Source organism: Topomyia yanbarensis, chromosome 2 (genome assembly GCF_030247195.1).
Source record: "Topomyia yanbarensis strain Yona2022 chromosome 2, ASM3024719v1, whole genome shotgun sequence".
Taxonomy (NCBI): Eukaryota; Metazoa; Arthropoda; class Insecta; order Diptera; family Culicidae; genus Topomyia; species Topomyia yanbarensis.
Window position 1 is genome coordinate 178,364,527 of NC_080671.1, and position 14,673 is coordinate 178,379,199.

General features: G+C 37.9%; 1 pseudogene; it reads left to right on the plus strand.

Annotated features, from left to right (window-relative positions):
- Positions 1–6,885: 6,885 nt before the first annotated feature.
- Positions 6,886–9,219, plus strand: LOC131679909 (uncharacterized; annotated as a pseudogene).
- Positions 9,220–14,673: the final 5,454 nt, after the last annotated feature.

A 14,673-nucleotide genomic window follows, 5' to 3' on the forward strand; every position in this document is an offset into this window, starting at 1 on the left:
GATCTTCAAAAGTAAGTTTATTCAATGTTTTACAATTGTGTCGAATCAAGGTTCCAGGTACGGTGGTACTAAACGCTATAGGGTAAAGTGGCTATTTTCACCATATTAAGGAGGGTGCTAACTCATTGATTATTCGGCCTACAATCGATGGAATGCGCACAAATTGGCATCAACAGCTTTGCTTCGTCGTTAATAACCAAGATAATAACACAAATGCGCTGAAAACAGTGAAATTCTCGTGTTTGAGCGCAATGAAAACTCGTATCGAGTACCCCTACTATTGCGCTACCAAAATAGGCCCATCAGCATTTTATATAAAGCCTATGTGTACATATGCCTTTTTCCATCACAGCCTTTTTTGAGTTCCTTTTGTAGTTCCAAATGATTGCAAAATCGAGAGCTTTGCCACGAAAATTGTTATTAAAATGTTAGGAGAGCAAAACAAAACGGGAATCACCCAATACTATTCAACTGGCTGCCAATAACCTGGAAACCGACAGTCATAAGAATGGACGATTAATTGTTGCACTGCGTTGTAGCGATAATTTTGGCGGATTGCACACTGACTCCATCACGTACCTCCCCATTCAATCGGAAAGTTATTTAGTAGAAATGCATGTATATGCAAATCTTTCGTGAATACTTCTTTTGTGAATTATTATAATGTGTTGAGGTCGTGTACATCGTAGCTTGTTGAATCAATACCATTGAATAAAACGGATACTTGAAGGAATTGTCTCTTCGATGCAGACACGACCGTTGACATTACTGGTGTCCAGTTTGAAGGAGAAGTATACGTACCTGGGTGGACCACCACTCGAAGATTACCGCTAGGCTAATTGACCTGGATTACGCCAATCTCGGGCACAGAATAAAAAGTCGTGAAGGTATGCGAAACGAACCGAGCGCCGTCAATACCCGCTTAGGGTGGACGATCAATTGCAATTGTACCAGTAACGGAGACACCGGCGAATACGTGAACTTTCACGGTGTGGAAGAATGTGCCGGAGAATAATAATGATCTTTATAAAGCGATGAAATCTTACATCACTCTGGATACCATAGAAGTCATCAAACCAAACAAGCTGCTTCTCTCTCAGGACGATCAATGGGCTAATTGTTAGAATCCCCAACCCGTCCACTGATTAACCACTTCGAATCCGGCCTGCACCTATGATATGACCTAGATATGATCACGTTCGACTTCCGGACAGTGAAGCGATGGCTTTCAACCGATGGAAATGTCTCGAAAATCGTTTGAACAAGGTTCCAGTACTAGCCAAGGCTCTAGAGCAGAATAACGTGTCAGGAAGGGTTACGTGAACCAAAATAAGCCTGGTAAGTTTCACCTAGCGTGGGACGCAGTTGCCACCGGCTATGGTGTTCTTTTAAATTAGTTCTCCTGAAAGGTCCACATCCGTTTTCGTGAGTTAAGAGTGGCAGTATGCGGGGACATCAGGGAAATGTTATACCAAGTGCGGATGAGAGACGAAGACCAACATTGCCAGCGCTTCTTCTAAAAAGGTACTAACGAGTCGAAGCCCAGTATATATGACGGTCAGGTGCATGCTGTTCACCGAGTACTTTCAATACGCCAAGAACTCAAGACGATTCGAGCGGGACCATAAAGAGGCGATCAATGCAATCATCAAGCAGCACTGCGTTGATGATATGCTCGTTAGCACTGCAACAGAGGAAAACGCAATGAAGCTCGCACAGGAAGTCAAAATGATTCACGAGCAAGCTGGGGTTGAAATTTGAGACGCTACGGTCGTGCCAAACTTCAAACATACAACGCTTGAAGAGAAGAACCTAAACATCGATGACGAAGCTACTACAGAAAAGGTGCTCGGAATGTGGTGGAATATGATGACAGAGATTCACTTCCAAAATAACGTCCCGTTACGACGAAATTCTGATCTCTGGCAGTCGCGGCCAACCAAACGCGAAGTTCTCCGCACACTGATGATGGTGTACGATCCATTGGGTTTGATTACGCACCTGTTGAGAAATGGTTGACGTGGCTGGCCGAATTTTGGATGGTACGATCTGTGCAAGTAACGCGATTTCCGAACGCCAACGACCGTTAAAGCGGAGGTTGAAAAGCACACATGCGAGTGAAAATGGTACTGCGGCGGTCGTCTATCCTCGATTTCACGAAGGGCTGACAATTATTTGGAGGGAAAACGAGAGTAGCGCCATTGAAATTCCTATCCATCCAGCAGTCCGGGCTGCAACAGGCCTTACTCGGTGTCCGATTGGTGGATACGACGCTAGTCCATTTCGGTTAGCAAGCGGTACTTCTGGACAGATTCTAAGGACGCGTTATGCTGGTTGAAATCAGATCAACAGGGAATATAGCCCATTCGTTGCGTTTCTCGTCAGTAAAATTTTAGAGTCGACAGAAGAGAGAGGCGTTTAATTCCGGCGAGAGGCGTTTAATTCCGACGAAGCAGAACGTTGCCGTTGAAGAGACGCAGTGGACTCCTCTTCCCAATCTATCGCTGAACAGTTGCTGGTTCTGGGGATCGGAAGCTCTTGGACAAAACGAACACGTCTGGCTTCCGATTCCTAGCTTCGAGAAACCGACAACATACCGACAAGTCCACATCTACTTACTCTTCTGAGTAGCACGGCTTTCGTTTTCCGGTACGTCCGCAACTTGCAGCACTCTACGAGACAAGAATATCGTGTATTTGGACCGCTGTAGCTAGCTAAAGCGGAGGAGTACTTGTTCCGCCAAGCGCTGTCGGAAGTTTATATCGATGAGATCACCGTGGTAGTTGCGAATCACTCTGCGATAATTGAGTTTACGAAGATGATTGCGAACAATCCACTGTTCCATTGCGCCTTCCTAGAAGAGAATGGAGTTGCTCATGTCCATGGTCGAACAAAAGTCTGTACGTTTGCGGAATGCAATTTCGTTGAACCCGTCATTGTTCCCCGTAATCTTCGCATCAACAAGCAAATTATTGCCAGCATTCACGAATGTTTCAGCCACCAGAACCATTCCACAATCCTCAACGAAGTTCTACAATACCTACCATGTGATCTGGAGAGAGTGCCAGTCGCTGATTTTCCACATTCTCGTCTGGCCGCGTTCATCTGATGGGGGTGGATTATTTCGGACAGATTTTGCTTGGACGACACTCGGAGAAAAGGTGACTACCGACTCCTGTGTAATGGAAATTCGAAACATCATGGCTAGGAGGGAAGTACTGGCTGTTATCTATAAAGATCGCGGAACTAGTTTCCAAGCTACTAGCAATATGGTCAAGCAGATGATCGAGCAGCTTGATTCGGAAAACTGGCTAGCGAATTTACCTTCAATTTGTCGTGCTCGCCCCACTTCGGAACGTCAGATCCGCAGCGTGAAGCTGAACTTAAGCAAGCTACAGCCCAGTAAACTACCTACCGTCGATGGGCATCAGAACGCGTTGATCACGGTAGAAAACATTGTCAACTCCTGACCACTGACCGACATTCCCCTGAATGAATGAAGACGTATGTGCTGTGGACAATTCTGTAGGGGAGTGTGGACTACGCCCCATCACTACACCGAATTAGGTATACTCGATTTTAATGTTACTGCGATAGTGCGTGCCCCATCCAACCCGTTCAGGGGATCGGTAGCAGTAGAGAGGGCACATACATACACAAAGCGTAGATAGTTTGGTAAATCAATCTGATATACTCGCGGGTGGACTAAATTAAAGCGAAACCAGCAAAATTATTACGATTATCTTATACTATTCTAATTCGAACTGTCATAATTAGAGCCTAACATAGTAGGCTGACTAACTGAGCTTAGAAATAGGATACAAAGTGAGGTGTTATTGGTTGGTGTATTCTTCTTTTTTTGTTTTGGATAAACTGCCATTAGTTTGTGCTATAAGCACTGAGAACTAACATAAAAGTTTTCAATATGTGTAAGAAATAAAACTTTCGTTTTGAAATGCCACTAGAAAGTAGCAACTTGTCATTAGCTGGCGCTACGATTGACCGGGCGTTGCGTGCAACCTTGGATGCAATGGTGATCCATCCATGCGAACCTGTATGCGATGGTGCTTTTCAACGCATTTTCATTTTAATGTTTACAGAGGTTTTCCTGGAAAGTTTGCTCTAATTTGTATGTCTGTTATCTGTGCTATCAGCGATTGAAACATACAGTGTTGCTAGACAAGTTTATATGAAGCAGGATTACTAAAAGTTGGTAGTATAATTGATATTATTGAACTTAAGTCTAAATCTTCAATCTATTGTAGGAATTTTATAATTTACACTCTACCACAGCATACCTTTTGTAGGAATTTTATAACTTACATTCTACCACAAAATACCTACTTAACGGAAACATGACGATTCATTAGAGTTTTTCATAGGTGTGCGTAGTTGGTGCTCTAGAAGGGGGTCTAGGATTCGCTCCAAGCAGGCGATGCCACCTGTAAATCATAGCTTATTATCTAGTTGCTTTGTTAGTTTCCGAGAACATGCTCGTTTGCCTTGTACGCAGCTCACCTGGGTTCGACTTTCAAACCCGCACATAGGGTTGGAGATTATTCAAAAAGATATTTTTCTAACCTAAAAAAGAGGCAAATGACCCCAAGATTAAAACCTCTATAATCGAAATATAAAAAGAAACTCTAAACAACCAGTCGTAAGGTTATTGTATAGAAAAGTTAATCTTATCTGCGTTATTGAGTATTCAGACAGACTTCGTCATCTCAACTCTACGAATAACACGTAATATGGATATTAGACCGGTAAGAATATTGACTTTTTTTGGAACACTGCTAATTCAAATGGTAATTGGATGCGCAGATCATATGCTAAATATGAGCTTTTTCCAATAACTCTAGTTTACCCACAAGAGGTTTCAAGTTTCTTTAGTAATATGCATGGAAACTCGGAAATAAAAACTTAAAATCAAATAAAAAATCCACAGTAACTCTGCATACCTCAAAACTAAAGGTCGCGTAGCTTATTTTATAACGAACAGCTTTGTTAAAAATTGCATATTGATTGGAGGTTCTCTGATAAAGTTATTTAACTTTGAAGACCAACCGATTTTTTTAAATTTACTATTTTAAGCATGTGCGAGCAAGAGAGGCAACATATAACTTTATATGAGAATATCTTTTTACTGCAAAATCGAATCAATTTGCAGTCTTCGGCAATGTTGATCCATATACCTTAAGCTATATATCTGCAGATTTTGGGATGCACAAGATGACACTAGCATTTTGTACTGAATTTATTGTTTCTATTGCCTATTTTTTCATATATTTTCACATACAAACTTCAAAACTCTTGTGGGTGAACTAGAGTCTTCGGAAAAGCTCATATTTGATAAATGCTACGTGAAGTCAATTACCGTTTGATTTAGCAATGTTCCGAAAAAAAGTCAAAATTGTTGTCGATCTAATGGATTATGATAGATAGAAATATTCTAGATCAAAGACAGTATTTCCTTTGATTCATATCGGATTTTTTGTTAGAATACGTGTATACGAGAGATAATAATGACTATCGAGGGGAAATACAAGCCATTGATAACCTACCCAGACAACCATTTTACACTTATATCACAATCTATGATCGCATTGTGCGTACATTAATGCGTGAACATTAAATCGCACAAGGTGCTTCAAATGCGCCATATGCGTGCATAAGTGGAGGCGATATATATGCATTATGAAAAAAATTTGGACGGTATGAGATGTAAAAAAATATTTTATGCGAATTATGTACTACATGTCGAGTAATTCAAATACTCTTTGCGACTTCAAAACCTACTATTTGCGATACAAAAGAATATTATAAAAGATTTACTTTAGCAATGTATGCGATGTTCGTCAGTTATAATTTCGATTTTTTTTGTTATTATATGCGACTTCAACCGTATTTTTTTAATGCTAAAAACGAAAAAAAACTAAATTAGTTCATTTCGTATTGCTATTCCTGGCGTAGTTTTTTTCACTATGTTACATACATTCCACTAAGACCTCCATTCGCGTATATATAGTGGTTTTTTTTGTCATTACCGTGGAGAAGCTACACACACCTTACTTTTGAATTTATTCCTCATATATCCGAAATATTTAGTTTTCCATCCAGACTCGTACCTTGAACTTCCTAGTCGTCAAGCGGCACTCTCTTCTCTGATATATCTTCTAGTTATCAGAAATGCCGATTTTTGGCTATTGCATTCTTCTTTCATCGTGTATTTAACCAAATTATTTCGCATAACCGAAAATTACTCGCAAATGTCATTCGTGATACAATTTGCAACTTTATGCGAGGAAAATATCTCATATTGCGAGTTAATTTGAAATCTTATACAGGCAAGCACATTTCTTACATATTCACATCAAAGCAGGGTTACCAGTTCTTTTTAGGAAGAATTTTGCTTAATCAAGATTAAATTATCTGGCGAAATTGGGTATTTCATAACCTGGTTAAATAAATTTTGAATTTGTAATCAATAATCATTCGTGCGTGTGGTATCTTAAGGTTGTTTTACCAATATACCCTCACAAAATTTAATAAAATCAACATATTCTATCGATAAGGCACGATTTAAATTGAATTAACTCGTGTATTTGATAAATTGTGCGTTAGAAATTATATTATTTAAAAAGCTGACGTAATGAAAGGATTTTTTCCTTTTTGTCTAATGAAATTAAAAAAGTTTATCTGTGCAGATATATCTGGCTCAATGGCAACCCTGCATTCATATGTCAAAGAAGCCAAACCAAACAAAAGACCTCAATAATTGTTGCTTCAAATTTCATGAAAATCTAAAATTTCAGTAAATCTATAAAGGTAAGCTTAAAATATATGTAAAAAATACAAAATTTGCTAAAGATTTTAATTTATTCACAGATGTTTACTGTTGCACAATTTTTTGAAAAACAACAGCTACGTGTTCTTGCTGTACCGGTTTCCTGGGTTCGTGGCGGATTTTTAATGTGGCCGAAACTTCCTTCCAACGAAAAGCTGGACAAACTGAGAATGGAAGGGATTGAATACCACGGTGCTACAAAGAAAATCCCAGTTATAGTGGGTAGAAAATATAAAAGCCTGCAAGCGGCAGAAGCTGCCGCAGAAGATCTACTAAAGCAAGAAGTGTCCGACATCGAAAACAAACGAAATTTGTTGAAGCATCGTAAGGGTAAAGCTACTGATGCGAGTCCCTTCAAAGATTATAATAAGATTATTCAAGGTAAGCTGCAGGTCTTATTCGTACCAATCATTCGTTAGATATTTAATAAATTTCAATGTTTGTAGAAATGTCGGAAATATCCGCCCCTCTGGCACATCAAAAACAGGTTCAGTGGCACCGCGTGCAGATTGATGAAAAACAAATCGAAGATGCATCGCTACAGGATAAAGTCGACGACAAACTGAGACTGTATCACAAGCTGTTAGAATCCTACCGATGATTCAAATCCCATTGCAAAATTTTGATTCTCGAACTCCTCCGAATCCAAGCAGTTCTGTCGTTTCACCGCGCCAAACGCAATCTCTACCGAAATCAAAACTGGAAGCCCATCCTACAAGTAAGAATCATAACAGCGTGCGTTGTAATATCTGTTCTGCGTTTGTATATTTTTCACTGTACGTTCTATTTACATATATCAATGCAAATATTTTCTACTATTTATTGAAGAAATCTAGTGCTTTTATTCAAAACGGCATATCTACAATGAGTGACTTTCTTTGTTTACTTTCTATTTCGATGTTTACGACGACACTGTTTACGGCACTTTTCACTTATTTTACAGACAGATCGAAAGACGGTGGTTTTGATTAGCATATTATGCAAAGAGTTGTTAAAGCGACCGAATTATTAACAGAAGAGAAAATGAACAAAGAGAGTCACTCATTGTAGATATGTCGTTTTGAATAAAAGGTCTAGAAATACCCTTTCAGTGTTGGTATGCGTGAATGAATAAAAAAAATAACAGTTAACGACCTTATTTACAAATAATCTGATATACGCTGGTTAGAGTACGTTTATTAACAAGTTATTACCGTAATATTTTCAGCAAACGAGTGTACGTCAGCCATGTTAGAAGTTCCAGAGGGTATGCAGCAAATTCAGTCTGTTTTCGTGTCTGATGATAACATCATTTACATAAATCCATCGACAGAAAAGCCTGGAGTAGCTGGAGAATCGGGTATGGATATTTTCAGTATTTTCCCATCTCTAAACTAATATCGTTTCTGCATTTAAAAATTTCAGGCAATCTAGTGTGTTCATTGGAAGCTACAGTGGCCACTTTGAAAAATGAAATGACTCTAATGAGGAATGAAATGGCTCAAATGAGTAAAAGTATTATTACCACAGTCAATACATCGGTTCGGCAAGTGGTGGAAGATTGCTTGGAGAAAAACTTGCCACGGCTCGCAACAATGCTTGATATGGACAGAAGAGATCAGTCTGCAGCACAAGAAGGAACGGCAGCTGAGGAGCATATACTTATAAACGACGAAGACGACTTGATTAATTTCAACAAGATGTTGGCTAGTAAGTAAGTATTCAATGATTACGTAAGTATTATATAATAAATCTATACTGATTATAGTGTAGAATTTTGCTCTATAATTTTACTATGCTATTTTCTCCCTAAGGAGAAAAAATGGGGTAAACACCAAAATTTCTCCCCAGTGCGAAATTTTTTAGTGAAACTAAATTTAATTATATTTTATATCGTTATCGTTTGAACTCTAAATCTAAAATTCCGATTCACGTTTCAGATCAAATATTTCACAAAAATTATTCCACCGGCTGCTTACTACGGAAAGGGTGACTCTGCATGCTACTTGATTGTTGACTGTCTATTTACACGAATATTCTGGAATGGTTTTACTTGGACTGGTATTAACAGAGGAAACAAGTCAAAACGAGGATTTCGTGAATTTGCCAATGTTCTGCAACTGCTTCTCACGATGGTGAGCGTTGGTGACCCAACGTATACGAATATAAAATTGGAGTCATTCTGCAAGAATCGTCTTTTCCGTTACTCGAAAGCAAGGTCGTCCAGTAAGAAGCTACGAAAGTCTACGTGTCGCCGTACAAAGGCCAAGAAAGGCGAGGCAGATACAGTTCCAATTGATAATGATCATTATAATGATGAAACGATTGATAATATTACCAGCGATTCTAACCAGGATGACTCAGACGCTGATTCGGATTCAAGACAAGATTCTTGAATATTTTCAACAATATTTATTATATAAAACTTGTTACATTTTGCTGGTTTAACTATTCATTGAATTGAATTATAAAAAAGTGATTACTGAATATCGAATTGAATTGATTAAAGACATTGCAAAGGTTTCTATCCAAGTGTGTGGATAAGAGGAATGAATACAATTTCTCTTTTTCGTTCAATAGCAACTAGTTTGCACATTATGCAGCTTATGTCGTATAGTTTTTCTTTCGACAAATTGCATTTTCCTCTACTTGCTGAAAATATATGAATATACGATGATTTAAACGGCTTATCGAAGAAGTCAAACTTATTTAATATTGAACGACCTTTTAACTTCCAATCCAAGCTATCGTTCACAGCGTTCTCTAAACAAACTATCGACAAATCTTTCATTAGAACCCATTTATCTTCAAAGTTTGTACTCAAAATGAAATCTGTTAGGGTTATTGTTATTTTGGATTCTGTTTTTTCTACCGCGTGAACAGTTCTTGTGTTTGTCTGGCAAGTGTCACTAAAAATTATCGAGGTTGCACTATTGGTGAGTTCCGTTAAACGATTGGCAATTTGATTAAGAGGTAGTGGTCCTGCATGAAGCATTCTCTTGATTGAATGAAGATAGTTCTCGAACGGATAGGCGGATAGAGTATATAGAGATCCAAACCTACTTACTTCATCAACTACATGACACAAATTATGCACATTACTTGTAAGGAATTCCAAACCATAAAGATGTTTATAACTATTTATGAATTCGATGAATAAGTCCTTGGCAACCTGTAAAAAATGTTTGTACGTTTCAGACGAACAAATTCTAACCGCGCAAAGCAAAACGAGAAAATGTTGATATGTACTTTTCAGTTAAATAATCTTTAAGTATTACTAAACCAACATAATTTAGAAAATTACGGTATTCTAAGCCTTTCCAAAGGGATGCTAGTTCTATCGGTCGCATTCGACGATGAATTTCTTTCGGAAACCGTATTTTTTCAATAAATTGAGAAATTTCAGCTTTTTCTGTTGTACTCCACTTAGCGCGTTTTGTCATTGATCCTGTTCGCCATCCATTGAATAAGCTTCGCATTACTCCCAGTTCCAACAAATGGAGGGCATCGGAAACTATAACATCTTCAATCATATTTATTGGCAAACGAATTAATGATGTATCAATGCGTTGATGCTCGGGATATTCTCTGTTCCGAAACTTCTCATTAGTCCGAGGTGGAGCGTTAGTTTGCGGATATACCACTGTACTAGCGGTATGACTATATATACCTTTTGTTGTGCATTTTAGACAACCATGATTACCGTTAAAATTTATCACACCTTTGATGAAGGATCGAGCAGGAGAGTCACAAATAAAACAACGTATTCTGACTGCAACATGATTACCATTAACCACCAACCCATGCTCTAAAATAGGTAGTAGCTCATCTATAAATGGATTTAGAAATTCAGAAGCACTTTTGGGTTTGCTGGTTCCATAATATATTTCTATGGCCATAGGGGGAATTTAAGAAACTCGTGTACCTTGCAGAGAATTGGCCAAAAGTTTTTAGTACTACTTTTGTGAACTGGTAAGCCGTCAATATTAATAGTCAATGATATTGACAAAGGTCGGTCAAGCTGTTCCAATGCTTTATTTAAGCAGTTTTCAAATCCCTGGTGCCAATATCGTCCATTTCCCGACATTTCTACTATGCGTATGTTTCTAGGGGTCCTCATAATAGTACGAGCATCACTCGGCAGATTCAAATTCAAGTGGGAGTTGAGGATTCCTACAATAGATTTCACTGCGGTTTGAGTGATGTGGAACTCCGTGGACCAGTTCCGAATGTCAGCAATAAGATTTGTCCTGTCAGCTGCAAATGTTTGCCTTATGAATAAACTTGCAATATTGAATTTAAATAAGTATTCTTACAGTTATTTTGAATTACAACCCGATTTTCATTAGCAATGACTGGTAAATCAATGTTCGTAGATACTGTGAGTAACTTTTCGTGCTGATTTTCAGTGGAAAGCTCTGTACTCTGCTTTCCATCAGGTTCGGGGATTTCAATTGGTACTGTATCATTATTCACAGCCTTCCATTTTTTTCTATATCGCTGCAATAACCGGCTATATGTCCCACTTTTTCGAGCTTTTATAATTCGTTTTTTATTTAAATAATCACACATTATTTTACATGTCTCACTATATCCTACAAATGTGACAGCTTTCGGAATGGTTGAATTTATTTACACATTGCTACAATGATGCAACATAAAATGTGACTTCGAACGATTACTTTTATCGTTATAAACTATCAGTTTGTACGACGTATTACCTACACAATACAGTGTGATAAAGGAAATTGATGAATTTCACGTATATTGATCAGTTTGAGGAATTCTGACGAGTTTCAGCATACATAACAAGAATTCATCTGCATGGTTATGCGATTCTGCAATATTAATCGCAATAAGTTCATGTAATATCATTATATGCGAAAAAATATATACGCGGCCCATACAGATATACGACAGTGATTTTAAACAGTTCTTTGTACGATGTAATCCATGCAACTTTATGCGATTTCTGGTTGTTTGGGTAATGCAAGGGTATATCAGCAATAACGGAACTAAAATGGAAATTAGATACATATACGCAAATTTGACTCTTGATCGATACTATGAATATCAGATGAAAGTCATATTAGGACTAATCTTCGATCAACTAACGTTTTTTACGGTTATGTTTTCACGTCTAGATCCGTTCGCACCATCTCATTGTGCTAGTATCAACAGAAGGCTGATATCACCCAATCGTTTCGTCTAAGGACCAAATGTTATCAATAGATGTGAATGCTTCGACTGGACGTTATGGAATCAAGATAAGGTTTCGGTAATCCGGTCACAAACGAATTGCGTCGATTGTTTGTTATCTTCGCCAACGTTTCGACTCCTGGTTTGAGTCAGAACGTTTGCTTTAAGGGTACCTTAAAGTTTAGGAGGGTAAACATCTGGTATTTTGGTGTATCGATTGATAAGCCCCGTTTTAAAGAAACTAGGGAGCATGAAAACACTTTCGTTTGTGTAATGTTACATGTCATTTATTTTGCAGCAATATTGGATTAAAAATACATTAAAGTGCATTGGTACCCGTTTAACGAAACTGTAATCTTCAATCAACGTATAAAATTATAATAAATGTCGTTGAAAAAAGCACGACAAGCTGTGTGTATTTGTGGTGGAACTTAATTTTAATTTTTTAATATGTGCATGAAAATAAATTTAAAATAACAAAATATTTTGTTCTGTGCATGTTATCACACCATTTGACGACCCATTAGAGCGAAGGAACAATTGGCCTGCGTTAAGCCAAACCGAACTGAGCGCCATAATTTTTTGTGGTATTTTTCATCCTAAAAAATAAATTTAATTAACATTTATATTCTTTCATTTGCTAATTGTGTCCCAAAAAAAAAAATAAATGTGGGTGTTTCTAGTACTAGATCGGATGCAATAGCGTTTTTAGAGTATGTATCTCAAAATGGCGCTTGGTCCTTTTTGGCTTAAGGTTCAACTGCTTTTTTTGTTTACCAAGATGACCGCTTTTCCAAACTTTCTCAGTTGAACCTTAACACAGGCCAATTGTAAATCATTTAAACTAAATTACAATTAATCATGAAATAGCAAACGAAGAATAGAAGACCTTAACAATTATGTTTTCTATTCCCGAGCAAACGAAAAGCCCATAATACACCCGTGCTCATGGCGTTTGACATGGGTGTTTGAAATGGGTTCAACCCATGAAAACACCATCAGCATGGTCCGGTAGTTCACATATAAAATACCATATGTTGGTGTATTTATGGGTTATTGACACCATTTTAAGGTGTCTTGATGGTTGTGAATTTTGGGACGGACCATGTTTAAGGTATTTTCAAGGGGCTGTGTGGTGTTTGAACCCATGAGTATTTGCTCGGGTTACCATTTTTTCGCTCAAAAATAGTAAATAGATTTGGCCGATGGTTTTCCCAGCTTTTACGATTGAAAAATTAAATGAAAAATGAGAGCGTCGGAAATCACTTAACCTTTCTTTGAATAATCCATAAACATTTTAAAATAAAAATCAGAATTTTCAACATAAAAAATACCTGTGTTAGTACGAAACAATCGACCAATGAAATGTCATGCGGTAGCCAAATTACGACTAGACAAATTGAAAATACTCCTTTGTGATGCGGGCTAGTGTAATTATTTTTCAAAGCGATCCTCCTGGACCGCTCTTTCACTCGAAAATGTATAAAGTTGGAGTTCGCATCACCCTGATAATCAGTATAATAGTAAGTACGCCCTTCCACCACCTTCTCACCATCAAGAATGGTACACGCACCCATGATTATGTGACAAATTTATTCCAGGTGAATATCATTTTTCATCATGGCCTATGCCGAAATGAAAGGCAGCGCTACAATGGAACTACTTCCCGATTGGAAAATGATATACAGCATCTCCATGAAGTGTGCCATCTATGAAAATCATTTTTTATCACTCCATTAGAAGTGCGTTGTCTCCTCCCTCATATACGGACTGCGAAAGGCACTCAGCGCCAGATGACATTTCCATTAGTGGGTACCGATTCGCCTGTTATACAACATTTTGAATATTCATCGCTTGTGATTTTGTCATCTTTGCCGTGTTGGGGTTTTATTTTTTCACTCATCGTGGATAGGCGGAATTGAAAAGCGAAATGGATGCTTTGTATTTCTACCATCACTGATCTAGAAACCATTATCACTGTTTCGTCATATGAATGGAACAGAACGTGACAACATATTTACGTCCTATCTGTAGTTACCTTTGAGGGCTGTGGATTCAGGGTTGGAATTGTTCTGAAAACGGAACGAAAAAAATTTGTTTTGCTACATGTACGATCCTTGCAGTGTCAAGCTTCCAATAGATGAAACGCAATTTTTTTAAAAAGGGACATGAAATCATTTTTTTATGACTCGTATAAAAATGAAGCATCTTAATTGACAAAACTGAATTCTATTGCGAACTCGAGTCCTATGGCGCACACTCATAACTCGTAGCAAAGAAATTGCAAGCGCAGCAAAATAAAGATAATATTTTAATAGCTACCATCGGGAATCACAGTAGCACTAAGTGAAAAAGCATAAAATCGCTAAGTGGTGAGATTTTCATTCCGTGACGGTGCAAAACGTGCGTCAAACAGAAAAGCTTTCCCGCGGTCATGCAAATTTCTACTTAACCATTCGTAGCGACATTTTCTTTCGCTCTTGTTCAGAGATAGAAATAGGAATAAAAAAGATTGGTTGGTAATGTCTGGGACATAACACGAGTGTCGTGACTGCACTTAGGAATGTTAATTGAAATCTAGTGATATTCAACTGAATCAACAACCCACCAACCGCAGGTCCTAATAATTGTCTCCTCATTATTTTGGGGTT